Source organism: Bidens hawaiensis, unplaced genomic scaffold (genome assembly GCF_021521415.1).
Source record: "Bidens hawaiensis isolate Kalapana, Puna unplaced genomic scaffold, B.hawaiensis_p1.1 tig00006961_1, whole genome shotgun sequence".
Classification (NCBI taxonomy): Eukaryota; Viridiplantae; Streptophyta; class Magnoliopsida; order Asterales; family Asteraceae; genus Bidens; species Bidens hawaiensis.
Genome location: NW_027491477.1, coordinates 1,217,991 through 1,231,774, shown reverse-complemented (window position 1 = coordinate 1,231,774; position 13,784 = coordinate 1,217,991). Strand labels below are relative to the sequence as shown.

Below are 13,784 nucleotides of genomic sequence, written 5' to 3'. Positions count from 1 at the left end.
TGACATGTTGGTATTGTGGCTTAAATGAATATAAATCTTCGTTAGACGAATCTCCATCTTCTTGATTCATATTAGAATTGAGTTACATCAATTATCATCATCATCGTATTGTCTTGTTTGCTTCATCATTGTCTTGCTTGATTTACATTTTAATTGTTTCGTCATTGTTTCACTTGATGAAACGTTCCGTCGGTTTCAGACTTAGTATATGTTGTCCATTGTATTTATGAACTAAGCTTTGTATTAGTTCATATTATTCTTGCTTATATTGTTCATCTTATTGATCAGTTGATTCTATTTGGTGTTAGAATAAATATATTTATATATTTATTTATGGCCCTTATGATTATTTATATTATTATAATTGATCAAATAATATCATAAGCCTTATTAGATAATAGGTAAAAGCTTGATGGACGCTTTTACCCTTAAGACTAATTAAAAGGTTTCCCCTTGGGTGTATATATATATAGAGAGATAATTAGAGAGTCTAAGGTTGGTTAATTGGCTAATCATAACACCTCAGAGTCACCCCACAACTCTCTCTCTCAAATCGTGTTCATCAAGAACACATAACTCCATCCTAACCGATACACCCTAAAGGGGAACCGAATCAGATTAAGAAGATGTCGATCTCCAACATCACTGGATTATCAGGTATTACATCCTTACTCGTTTCCATTATATCATCAAATAGAAGAAACTGATCAACATGTGGTATCAGAGCATGATGTTGATTAATCAGTTTCTTCGATGTCCATAAAACTGGAATTAAAATCGGAAACGAATTTTTGTTTAAAACCCTTATGTTTACGGTTTTGATCATCATCATAAAATTGATTGGATTTGATGTTCGTATTACTTCCAACGAATTGTCAGGTCTGATTAAAACCTGTTTATTATCAAAACCTGATTATTTTCGAAATCTGTTTTACAAAACGTTAAGATTTCGATTCCAGTGTTATTAATCTGATAAAATAATCGAATTATCAGTTTCATTATTTTTTGAAACTGTTCTTATTTTCGAAGATGTTCTTGATGAACATCATAATTTTCGAAAAACTAACACTAATTTGGATTAACTTGGGAAACTGAAATCTGTTAAAGAGATAATGTTATCTCTAAATTTAATTTCAAAATCTTTTAAATAAAATAAAAGATATTATTTTGAAATCTTATTAAATTTTGAGATAATCTAAAATTTTAACAGAATCTCCCAAATCCCTTAAAATTAGGAAATAGGTTATCAGGTTGATTAAAAAATTAATTTTTCGAATTCTGCTAATGTTGCGAATCAAGGCATCCATTCGCAACAAAATGGAATCCAATCGCAACAAACAAGATGTTGCGAAATCGCATGATGTTGCGAGTACTCTTAATCGCAACAACTATGTTGCGAGTGCTTTAAATCTTGCGAGTAACATGTTGCGATTATCCACTAATTATGTTGCGAATCAGAACCTGGCATCACAAAATGTTGCGAAAGGGACACATGTTGTGAAAGGTCACTAATGTTGCGAGTGCTTAAGATGTTGCGAGTATTACCTATGGATGTTGCAATCAGCCTTGAGATGTTGCGAGTATTACCTTATGTTGCGAGTACTCTTAATCGCAACAATTATGTTGCGAGTACTTCAAATCGCAACAATGCTGATTACATCGCAACAACATCATTCGCAACATCTCTTATAAAGCATCAATCGCAACATTACTTATGACCTCACTATCCGCAACATCTAAAATCCCCTAACCAAATTCGCAACATTATTTCGAAGTAATCGCAACTTCTCTTATATCTTAGATGTTGCGAGATGATCAGAAACCCTTATGATAACCTAACTGATTAAGGGGCCCTGTTTGTTTTTTTTTAGGGGTAGCAAAATTTTTTTAGGGGTAGCAACAATGCTGATTACATTTGCACCCGAACCCAAGCAGGGGGCGCTGCCCCCCGCACCCCCCGTTAAATTACTTAACTTAAATAACACTTCTAGTTCACTTCTGCCCAACGGTGATGTGTAACCTAATATTGTTATTTAAGTCTAATTAAGTATGTCACTTAAAAGTGTATGTCCTAACATTATCAGACATTCGCGTGATTTTAGTTTTGCCTTAAATACACAAAAGTTTTCACTTCTGCCCAACGGTGATGTGTTATACTTAGTGCATTGCGAACCTACTTAGTGCCTAAAATCTTAATTGTCTCACTTCTGCCCAACGGTGATGTGTTACAATTAATTTTGCACAAAACTTTAATTTTCATAATTGCTTGAATATATTCACTTCTGCCCAACGGTGATGTGTTTTTATTTAAGTAGAACTTAATTTAAGTCTGTTATTTTGGTGTTTTATAATAGACTATATCACAGCTTCCTTATATAATGGTCCTTACTTGTTTGCCTGCTTTAGATTAAGTGCCCTTAGATCACTCTAAATTCTTCCTTAAGTTTCCAACTAGATGCCTTATTTAGATTAGTATCTTATTTTCTCATCTTATTTCCACAAGCTCCCAACTGTGGGATTGAAACCTTGACTGGCGCTAACTTTACTGCTTGGAAAGACTCCCTTACGCTGACACTTGGTATGCTGGACTATGATCACGCGCTCAGACATGAAGCTCCTCCTGCTCTTACTGATAAGAGCACAGCTGAACAAAAACTTGCTCATGAAAGGTGGGAGAAGTGTAACAGGATGTCACTTTTGCTGATCAAGAACTCTATTACTGCTACCATCAGAGGAGCCATTCCTGATTCAACTATCGCCAAGACTTATCTGGCTTCTGTGGAGGAACAATTCAAGGGAACGTCTAAGGCACATGCTTGCACTCTTATGCTTAAGTTGGTGACTACAAAGTATGATGGAAGGAGCGGTATTCGTGAGCACATCATGATGATGCAAGACACGTCGAACAAGCTTAAAGACTTGGACATGTCAATCAGTGAGGGTTTCTTAGTCCAATTCATTATGACTTCTCTTCCTGCTTCTTATGAGACTTTTAAAGTCAATTACAACACACAGAAAGAAAAATGGTCAATGAGTGAGTTGATCGTTATGTGTGTCCAAGAAGAGGAACGTCAGAAAGTGGACAAACCTGAGATGGCTTACCTTATGACTACCGATAATTCCAAGAAGCGGAAAGGAAGTTTCAAAAAGAAAGCTGCTTCTAAGTTCCAGAAAAACAATCCAAGTACAAGCACTGCCTCCAGCTCTAAGAATCCTTCAGGGAAGTTTTTCTGCAAGTTCTGTCGTCTGACAGATCATAAGCAGAAGGACTGCCCAAAATTTAAGGAATGGCTGGCTAAGAAAGGTAATGATCTCTTTATGATACTTGAGTCCTTTAATTTAGAAGTTCCATCTAATACTTGGTGGGTTGATAATGGTTCAACTGTTCATGTATCCAATTCTTTACAGGGATTCCTTACAATCCAGAAGCTGGAGGGAAACCGAAGAACACTAAAGATGCCTAATGGAAAGCCTCTAGTAGTCAAGGCTGTGGGAACTTTTGAATTACGCATGAGAACTGGGTTTTGTATTAAACTTTATGATACCTTATATATTCCTGAAATTACCAGGAATCTTGTATCAGGAATAAAGTTAGACAATGACGGTTATGTAATTTCTCATGGTCATGGCAAACTTACTATTAGCTTTGAATCTAAAGTTGTTGGTTTTGGCTATCTGGATGGTCTCTATAAATTAGAATTGGATGATGATTTTACCAAGTCTTTGTTATCATATAATCTTAATGAATCACTAACAAAGAATAAACGAAAACGAGACTTAGAAACCTCATCTAAGTTGTGGCATGAACGTTTAGGCCACATTTCACGAGAACGATTATCTCGACTCGTGAAGGATGAAGTCTTACCATCTCTCGATTTCACTGATTTTGGAACTTGTGTCAAATGCCTTAAAGGTAAAATGACATCAGCGAATAAGAAAGGTGCTACAAGGAGTTCTAATTTATTAGAAATTATTCACACTGATATCAGTGGTCCTTACACTATCGCTGGAATAACTGGACATAATTCATTTATCACTTTCATTGATGATTATTCACGCTACATGTACTTGTATCTCATTAAGGAAAAATCTGAATCATTAACAACTTTTAAAGACTATAAAACTGAAGTTGAAAAACAATTAGGTCTTCAAATTAAAGTTGTTCGATCAGATAGAGGAGGTGAGTATTATGGTAGACATACTGACATTGGACAAGCTCCTGGCCCATTTTATGAATTTTGTAAAAGCCAGGGGATTGTGAACCAATATACCATGCCCGGTACTCCTCAGCAGAACGGTGTTGCTGAGAGAAGAAATAGAACCCTAATGAACATGGTTCGCAGTATGTTGGCCAACTCTAATTTACCTCAATTTCTCTGGACTGAGGCCTTAAAGACAGCTGTTCATATACTAAATAGGGTTCTTTCCAAATCTGTCCCTAAAACTCCTTATGAACTTTGGACAGGGAGGAAACCGAATCTAAGATATATGAAAGTATGGGGCTGTCTTGCTGAAGCAAAGCTTTATAATCCTTTTCTAAAGAAACTTGACCCGAAAACGATCAGCTGTTTCTTTATCGGCTATCCTGATCACTCAAAGGGTTATCGCTTCTATTGTCCTTCTCACATTACTAGAATTGTAGAAACCAGGCGTGCCGCATTCCTTGAGGATTTTAAGGTCAGTGGGAGCAGTGAAAATCCTAATGCTGATTTGCAAGAAGCACAAGACGCGGGGGAGAGGGATTCCTCTCTCACATTAACTCCGATTACTCCTCTTGTACTCAATGTTGCACCGCATGTCACTGCACCAAATTCTACAGAACTTATCATACCAGAAAATGAAGTCACATTAAACGATCAATATCAACACAATGCTGAACCCGATAATCAACCCAGAAGGTCATCTAGGCCCAAAAAGCCTACTAATTTTGGTGATTATGTAACCTTTCTGGCTGAAGCTGAAGAAATGGATGATGGAAAGCTTAATGATCCTACCTCTTATCATGAAGCCATTAACAGTGATCAATCTTCTAATTGGAATAAAGCTATGACTGACGAGCTTGAATCCATGAAGTAAAATGACGTTTGGGATTTGGTTGAATTACCCAGCGGTGTCAAACCCGTAGGATGTAAATGGGTCTTCAAAACAAAACTGGATCCGAATGGAAACGTTGAACGCTATAAGGCGAGATTGGTTGCAAAAGGCTATACTCAGAAAGAGGGAATCGATTATCAAGAGACCTTTTCTCCAGTTTCTCGAAAAGATTCTTTAAGGATTGTCATGGCTCTAGTAGCTCATTATGATTTGGAGCTACATCAGATGGATGTCAAAACTGCTTTCCTTAATGGTGACTTGGATGAGGACGTGTTCATGACACAGCCTGAAGGTTTCAAACCCAAAGGGCAAGAACACTTAGTCTGCAAGTTAAAGAAATCTATATACGGGCTAAAGCAAGCATCGCGTCAATGGTATCTAAAGTTTGATGAAGTCATGAAGAAACAGGGTTTCGAAAAAAATCAAGTGGATCAATGCACCTACCTCAAGATGAGTGGGAGCAATTTTACTATTCTTGTCCTTTACGTAGATGACATTCTACTGGCAAGTATTGCTTAGACATGTTGTGTGAGTCGAAGCGCTTACTTTCGCGAAATTTTGACATGAAGGATCTCGGAGAGGCTTCTTACGTTATTGGCATCGAAATACACCGAGATAGACACAATGGGATCTTAGGTCTATCCCAAAGGGCCTACATTGAGCGTGTCCTAACCCGTTACAACATGAAAGATTGCAACCCCTCTGCAGCTCCAGTAGTTAAAGGAGATGTTTTTGGCTCATTCCAAAGTCCGAAAACAGAGGCTGAAAAAGCGCAAATGAGAATGATACCTTATGCATCAGTAGTTGGAAGCCTTATGTATGCTCAGGTCTGTACTCGTCCAGATATCGCCTACATCACTGGAATGCTTGGGCGTTATCAGACTAATCCTGGTCTGGCTCATTGGAAAGCAGCTAAGAAGGTCTTAAGATATCTGCAAGGGACGAAAGACTATAATTTGACTTATAGAAGAAGTGATCATTTGGAAGTGGTGGGTTATTCTGACTCTGACTTTGCTAAATGCAAAGATGATAAGAAATCCACTTCAGGGTATATCTTTATGTTAGCAGGCGGACCTATTTCATGGAAGAGTCATAAACAACAGTTGACTGCAACTTCTACCATGATGGCAGAATACATAGCTGTTTACAACGCTACCTGTCAGGGAATGTTGCTTAGGAATCTTGTCACTGGACTCAAAATTGTCAATTCCATTTCTAGACCATTGAAGCTTTACTGTGATAACTCAGCTGCCGTTAGTTTCTCGAACAGTAACAGTTCGACTGGCGCTGGACTATTTCTTGATACAAAGTTTTTGTTCGTACGTGAACGAATTGAGGAAAATAATCTTTGTATTGAGTATATAAGTACTAAAGATATGCTTGCGGATCCGATGACAAAAGGTCTCCCATCTAAAGTATTCGAAGAATTTGTTTCGAGAATGGGCTTATTTAAAGATCTTATTTAATGGCATATTGTACTTACTTACGTTTATTAATAAAAGTTTCCTCACTTACTTGATTTACTTGTCTCTTAATATGTTCACGCTAGCCTAATGACATATAGACACTAATATGTAAGTCAAAATTAAGGGAATGATTTGATCCTAATGTTAAGTTTTAAATTTGGATTGTAGTATGATTAATGGGGGTCTTGTTTCGATTACTGATTCAATGACTGTATTTCTCTGCTACATTTGGGTTTAGAACTAAAATGAGTATTAATTCCTGCGCATGCTTACCTAATGCTCATAATAAATAATCACTCGGCCAAGTGGGAGAATGTTAGAATAAATATATTTATATATTTATTTATGGCCCTTATGATTATTTATATTATTATAATTGATCAAATAATATCATAAGTCTTATTAGATAATAAGTAAAAGCTTGATGGACGCTTTTACCCTTAAGACTAATTAAAAGGTTTCCCCTTGGGTGTATATATATAGAGAGATAATTAGAGAGTCTAAGGTTGGTTAATTGGCTAATCATAACACCTCAGAGTCACCCCACAACTCTCTCTCTCTCTCAAATCGTGTTCATCAAGAACACATAACTCCATCCTAACCGATACACCCTAAAGGGGAACCGAATCAGATTAAGAAGATGTCGATCTCCAACATCACTGGATTATCAGGTATTACATCCTTACTCGTTTCCATTATATCATCAAATAGAAGAAACTGATCAACATTTGGGTGTTTTGTGTTGTTTGTGTGTTTCTTGAGTAAAAAAACGTTATTGATCTGGAAGTAGAAGCATGGATTATGTATATATGAAATATTTCTTCTGGATCTGCTTAATCGGTTTTGTGGAACATGTTAACCAGAACGAACCAAAAATTTTAGTTATGCCCAAAACTAATAACCGACCATATGAGTGGAGAAAAAGTGATTAAAGTTGTTGTGGTCGAGGGCTTGACTTATGAGAGTATGAACAGAAAGACCAAAATATGAGAACCCATGCAATAGCTAGAGAATAATAAATAACTAATTGTGAAATGAATAAAAGGTTCTCTGTGGACTGGCCACTACAAGTACACTTTTAAGAGTGTGAGGTAATGAAATTACAATTTACTCCATATGTGAAATGACAAGTGACATACATTTGCCAACCGCAACTCTTTTTGAGTGAAGGCATCACATCGGGAACTATAAGAATATTCGATGCCATGTGAGTTGTAGATACAAACAGACTAATTTCTTTAGAAGTGAAAAACAATAAAATATTTTATAAAAAACGGGGACACATACTCTACATATACACAACCTATAATCCATCTAATTACCTATAATAAAGTTTGAACAAGTACCATTTGATTGAATGGAATTCACTGATGCTTGTACTTATTGGGTGTACAGCCTGTTGTCGAGAAGTGAAGTATTTCGAACACCCATTAAAAAAAACTAAAGGTTCAGAGAATTTGGGTGCATGGGACCAGAATTAAGCAATTATACCGTAAACAATGCACGAAATAAAATGAGAAATTAACAAAGGAATCTCATTACGGATTACTATACACATGATTGTACAAAAATAATTAGAAAACGCATTACAAATAAATGAACTAAATTACAAACCCTAATCTAGTTTATTTATTCCCAAAATGGTTGTTAACGGTCTCAAAACAAACCATGTTCAACTTTGACATGTTTAGTCCTCCAGCTTTAAGATCCTGTTTAAACTTCACTATAATATGAAATAATTTCAGAATACACCCCTGTACTTTCTTAACGCTGTTTTAAATTATAAGTGACCATGAGTTGACTTTTACTATCAACAAAAACTCATCAATCCATCAATTTCCCATTTGTTCAGTTTTAACCAAAATTATCACATTCGTTGATTCTTTAAAAAAGTTGGAATTGCAAACTTGTTAGAATTAGTTAGGGGTTGGTTCTTATGAACCTGCAAAATATTCTATCAAATTCAACTTTTCACTTGTAACTGGTGTGTTTGAGATTACTTATTTAAGTGAAAAATGACTTTTGATTAAAAGGACTTATAAACTTATGAAATTTTGAAAAGAAAAGTTTTTAAAAGAATGTTTGGATTAGCTTATGTGTTAGGGAAAACCAAAATAACCAAAAGGGACACTCTTTTTTAAAATAAGTGTAATAGGGTTTAAGGGTGTAATAGGTAAATCAAACTCATTAAGTTAATTTAAAGATCACGTAGATTGAAACCATACAGAATATGTTCGAACTTTTTTTAGAAATAGGTATGGATCCAAGGCTTGTTTCCCAAGTGGATATTGTGTTTCAAGAGGATGAATTTCTAAATTAAATAATAATTATTATTTAAAGTTCCATTTAAAATTTTACATAAAACAGTCTCGACTGATTTTCTCAAACAACATAACCCTTCATCAACTTATTCAAAAAGCTGCAGAATTCATGAACTACCACACAACCACATCCTATTACAAGCCTTTCAACCACAGCTTCATAGTCTTGAAACATACTTCAATCACACCTTAATCCACCTCCTCAATCTTTGGCCCAGCGCCACCACTTCCGCCACCAGCTGAAGGGCCATCCTCACCCATGTCCGGCCCACCAGCACCGCCCTGATACATTTTTGCAATTATCGGGTTGCAGATACCTTCTAGCTCCTTCATCTTGTCCTCAAACTCCTCCACCTCCGCCAACTGGTTCCCATCGAGCCACTGGATCGCCTCCTCAACAGCATCCTCCACCTTCTTCTTGTCATCCGCAGGCAGCTTCGAGCTTATCTTCTCATCCTTTATGGTGTTCCTCATGTTGTATGCATAGTTCTCCAATGCGTTCTTTGCTTCCACCTTCTTCTTGTGCTCTTCATCCTCCGCCTTGTATTTCTCTGCCTCTTGCATCATCTTCTCAATCTCTTCCTTTGACAGCCGTCCCTTGTCATTGGTAATGGTAATCTTATTCTTTTGCCCAGTTGTTTTGTCTTCTGCTGAGACGTTTAGAATACCATTGGCATCGATGTCGAAACACACGTTGATCTGCGGAACTCCACGAGGAGCCGGTGGGATCCCGGAGAGCTCAAACTTCCCAAGCAAATTGTTATCTTTGGTTCGTGTTCTTTCTCCCTCATAAACCTGGATCAAAACCTTTGGCTGGTTATCCGAGTAGGTCGAGAACACCTGCTCTTTCTTGGTGGGAATGGTGGTGTTTCATGGGATTAACACCGTCATAACACCACCCGCGGTCTCCAGTCCAAGAGACAGAGGCGTCACGTCCAACAAAAGCAGATCTTGCACTTTCTGATTGCCTTCACCGCTCAAAATGGCTGCTTGAACCGCCGCACCGTATGCCACAGCCTCATCAGGGTTGATGCTCTTGCAGAGCTCTTTCCCGTTGAAGAAGTCTTGCAACAGCTGTTGAACTTTGGGGATTCGAGTAGAACCGCCCACAAGAACCACGTCGTGCACATTGCTCTTATTCATCTTGGCGTCTCTCAAACACTTCTCCACCGGCTCCATACACTTTCTGAACAGATCCATGTTCAGCTCTTCAAACCGTGCGCGTGTAATGGTGGAGTAGAAGTCGATTCCTTCATATAGAGAATCAATCTCAATGGTGGTTTGAGCCGTGGATGAAAGAGTCCTCTTTGCCCTTTCACACGCGGTCCTCAGCCTCCTCAAAGCTCTTGCATTCCCGCTAATATCCTTCTTGTTCTTCCTCTTAAACTCCTGGACGAAGTGGTTAACCATCCTGTTATCAAAATCTTCACCGCCCAAATGCGTGTCTCCAGCGGTGGCCTTCACTTCAAAAATACTCTCTTCAATGGTGAGCAGAGAGACGTCGAACGTGCCTCCTCCCAAGTCGAAAATCAAGACGTTCTTCTCGCCCACGCTTGAAGCCTTCTTGTCCAGCCCGTAGGCAATGGCGGCCGCAGTAGGCTCGTTGATGATTCTCATGACGTTAAGCCTGGAGATGACGCCAGTGTCCTTGGTGGCCTGGCGCTGGGAGACGTTGAAGTAGGCAGGGACCATGGAGGATATTTCTTCAGCTGAGAACTGCTTCTCTTCGCCTTTGTATGAGACCACGATCATGGGTTTGTCGGCTGGGCCGGGCACGACTTTGAACGGCCAGTGCTTCATGTCACTCTGCACTGATGGATCAGAGAATCTCCTCCCGATCAAACGCTTAGCATCTGCATATAAACCATAATATAATAAACATCAGAATATTATACTTCACCAATTATCAAATATAATTCTGTTAGTTTTCCAATTTAACTCTAAAAAAACAATTAAGTAGTCTATAACATAGACAAGATTAGTAATTCTGTATTGTCAGGATTATTAATAATAATTACTCTTGTTGAATGCTTTAATTAATTTTATAAAACTAAGCAATGAATTGAGTGCTTACCGAAGACAGTGTTAGTTGGATTCATGGCGACCTGATTCTTGGCAGCATCTCGATGAGGCGCTCGGTGTCCGTAAAAGCAACATAAGAAGGACTGGTCCGGTTGCCTTGATCATTAGCAATGATCTCCACACACGAGTACGTGGTTCCAAGATCGCTGGTCCTTCACCTTTCCCAGACATGTTTCCGAATAGACAAATAAATTTATGACGAAAACTTTTGCAAAAGAATGTGTCGTGTTAGCCTGTGTTTTGAATTGATGATGAAAGCAGGGTGTTTATATAATGGGGAAAGAAGATATAGATATCTCTCTCGAGTGTTCTTGAATCTTGGCCATCGTCAAACCCTCAGGAGGTTTCGCGAATGTTCTCAAGTTTCCTGGTTTGTTCCAGACTATTCCCTCCTTATTTCCACAATATTCGGGTTTCAATTACTTTTTCTTTCCTTTTTTTAAAAAAAATTGGGTTTCTTAATATGGAAATAGTAACTAACTATATGTTGTTGAATGGGGGAGTTGGGCACGTGTTTGCGGCGTGTTAACATATAAATATCAGACTGAAACGTAAAATTTAAAAAAAAAAAAAATAAGTCAGTTAGAACCTATGAATTGCAACAGTGCTATTAAACGACAGGAAGTAGGCGTAAAAAATTTAACCATATACATGTATTGTAGGCTTGTAGCCTGTTAACTTGTGAAATTTAGACCCAAACATGAAACTATAAATTCGTAGAATATGAAAAGTATTAGGATGCAAATAAATAAAAAGCATTGGTTAAAAGTAAACAAAAAGATACAAACAAATAAAATAATATTAAGAGAACTAAGTATGAAAAGTGAGACAATATTTTGTGTGCCATATTTTAAACTTTAGGCGGAAAGAGATTATCTTTGTTCTCGTAATTATTGATATTATTTTTTATTTTGAAATTAATGTTTTCTTTATTTCAATTCTATATGTTCCTATTGTTTTGGGTACATTCCATGTTAAGAAATTTGTATCTTTTTTATGATTATTTTAATTAGTCGAGTGAATGTAAACCTCGTATACTTCACATGGCATACATCACATTCTAATATAAACACGATTTTATAATGAAGAAAAAACACATACGAGTATTTCAATGTCAAAAGGCTTCAATTCCTCGTCGAACTTTTCCGAATATGTCTTAATCTTATTTGTGTTGCTCAGTGTACTTACACGATAATATTTTTGTATCATGGTTTTAAGCTTCTAGTTAACATTCCCAATTCAGGAGTTTCAAGGATCTAGATGTTTGTAAATTGTTCTATGTAGTTTATATATATACATTTTGTTGCATATTATTTAATTTCTTAAATGCACCATCAATATTACTACGAAATTTGCTGCGTTCACTTGTTATTGTTTTCCATTATTCTGTAGGTTATAGAAAACCAAGTTTAGTTAAGCCACTCTTATATCAAGTTAAATCCATACTAGACCAGAATGATGGTAATGAGTAGTAACAAAAGGGAATTGTGTTGACTAAAATCAATACTCATGTGCTAAAAATCCATGGACCTGGACTGGGCTGAAAAGAAAATGAAATGATGGCTTCATAGAAATATGGGCTAAAATTGATTCTTATGGGTCACCTGAGCCAACAGTTAATTACTGAACAAAAAAGAAACATATTACAAAGATGTAATTGTGGCTGCTGGGATTCGAGCCCAGGTCTCCACGGCCACAACGTGGAATTCTTACCACTAAACTACAGCCACATGATAACAAAGCTGCATATATATTTGTTTTTTATTTAATGTAAATTAAAAGTCTTCAACTACATTTCACAGTATTAGTTATTATTTTATTTACAACGATCTAAAACCTTAATATAAAAAGTATATTTATGATATACATCAAATGTTTAACAAAATCCCAAATATAATTGCAATATTTGGTTTCTAGTAAGCTTTCTACATTTATAGTTATTTATTTTTTCTGTAAAATAAATAATACCGTGAAAAAAAACAAATATTGCAATTATATTTGGGATTTTGTTAAACATACATTCATCAATGTATTGTACTATCCCTAAAAGAGTTCTTTCCATGTGAATTGTAGGAAATTATTTAAACAAGGAGTTCACATGTATACACATTTATCTATATTATTGAACCTATATTTGCTCAATGGATGCAATCTAATCATGGTAAAACTTCATATGGGTTTGATATATTTTTATCTTCAACGAACAGTCTGACATTTAATTCGGGTCGAAGCATATGGTTGCCAGGTTGGTTAAATGTTGTTAATGAGAACAGTAATTCACTATTCTTAACAATAGGTCCGGGAGATTTTTATGTTCATCATGATATTGCTATGGGTATACATACAACTACGTTGATCTTAGTAAAAGGTGCGTTAGATGCACGTGGTTCCAAGTTAAGGCCAAATAAAAAGGATTTTGGTTATAGTTTTCCGAGCGATGGCCCAGGACGAGGTGGTACTTGTTATATTTACATGCTCTTTTTTAGCAATATTTTATCGGTATTATTACGAACTTAATATAATATTTTTCAACTAATAATAAATTTACTATCAAACAATACGTTCAATTGTTAAATCATATTATATTATTGTCATAACTTTGTATGTCTTCAATTTATTATATATACAAAAACATTATATTTATGTAAAGTAATCCATTATTATAAATGCAACATTTGCGATTCATTTAAAAGATTAATGTTTATTTTTATTTTTTATTAATTTTCGTCCATATACATAAGCCAGTCACTAATCTAATAAAATAAATTAAAGAAACAAATATGATTTGAGTCCCTATGCATTATGGATGGAAACATGTAGT

General features: G+C 36.2%; 1 non-coding gene and 1 pseudogene across 2 annotated transcripts; both read right to left on the bottom strand.

The window, feature by feature from the left end:
* Nucleotides 1-8,905: 8,905 nt before the first annotated feature.
* Nucleotides 8,906-11,134, bottom strand: LOC143633994 (heat shock cognate 70 kDa protein-like; annotated as a pseudogene). Its single transcript, XR_013153769.1, has 2 exons — nucleotides 10,956-11,134; nucleotides 8,906-10,734 (listed from the first exon to the last, which is right to left on the bottom strand). The product of XR_013153769.1 is annotated as a heat shock cognate 70 kDa protein-like (transcript).
* Nucleotides 11,135-12,621: 1,487 nt separating this feature from the next.
* On the bottom strand, nucleotides 12,622-12,693 carry TRNAH-GUG (transfer RNA histidin (anticodon GUG)). Its single transcript has one exon. It is a non-coding gene; the product is annotated as a tRNA-His (tRNA).
* Nucleotides 12,694-13,784: the final 1,091 nt, after the last annotated feature.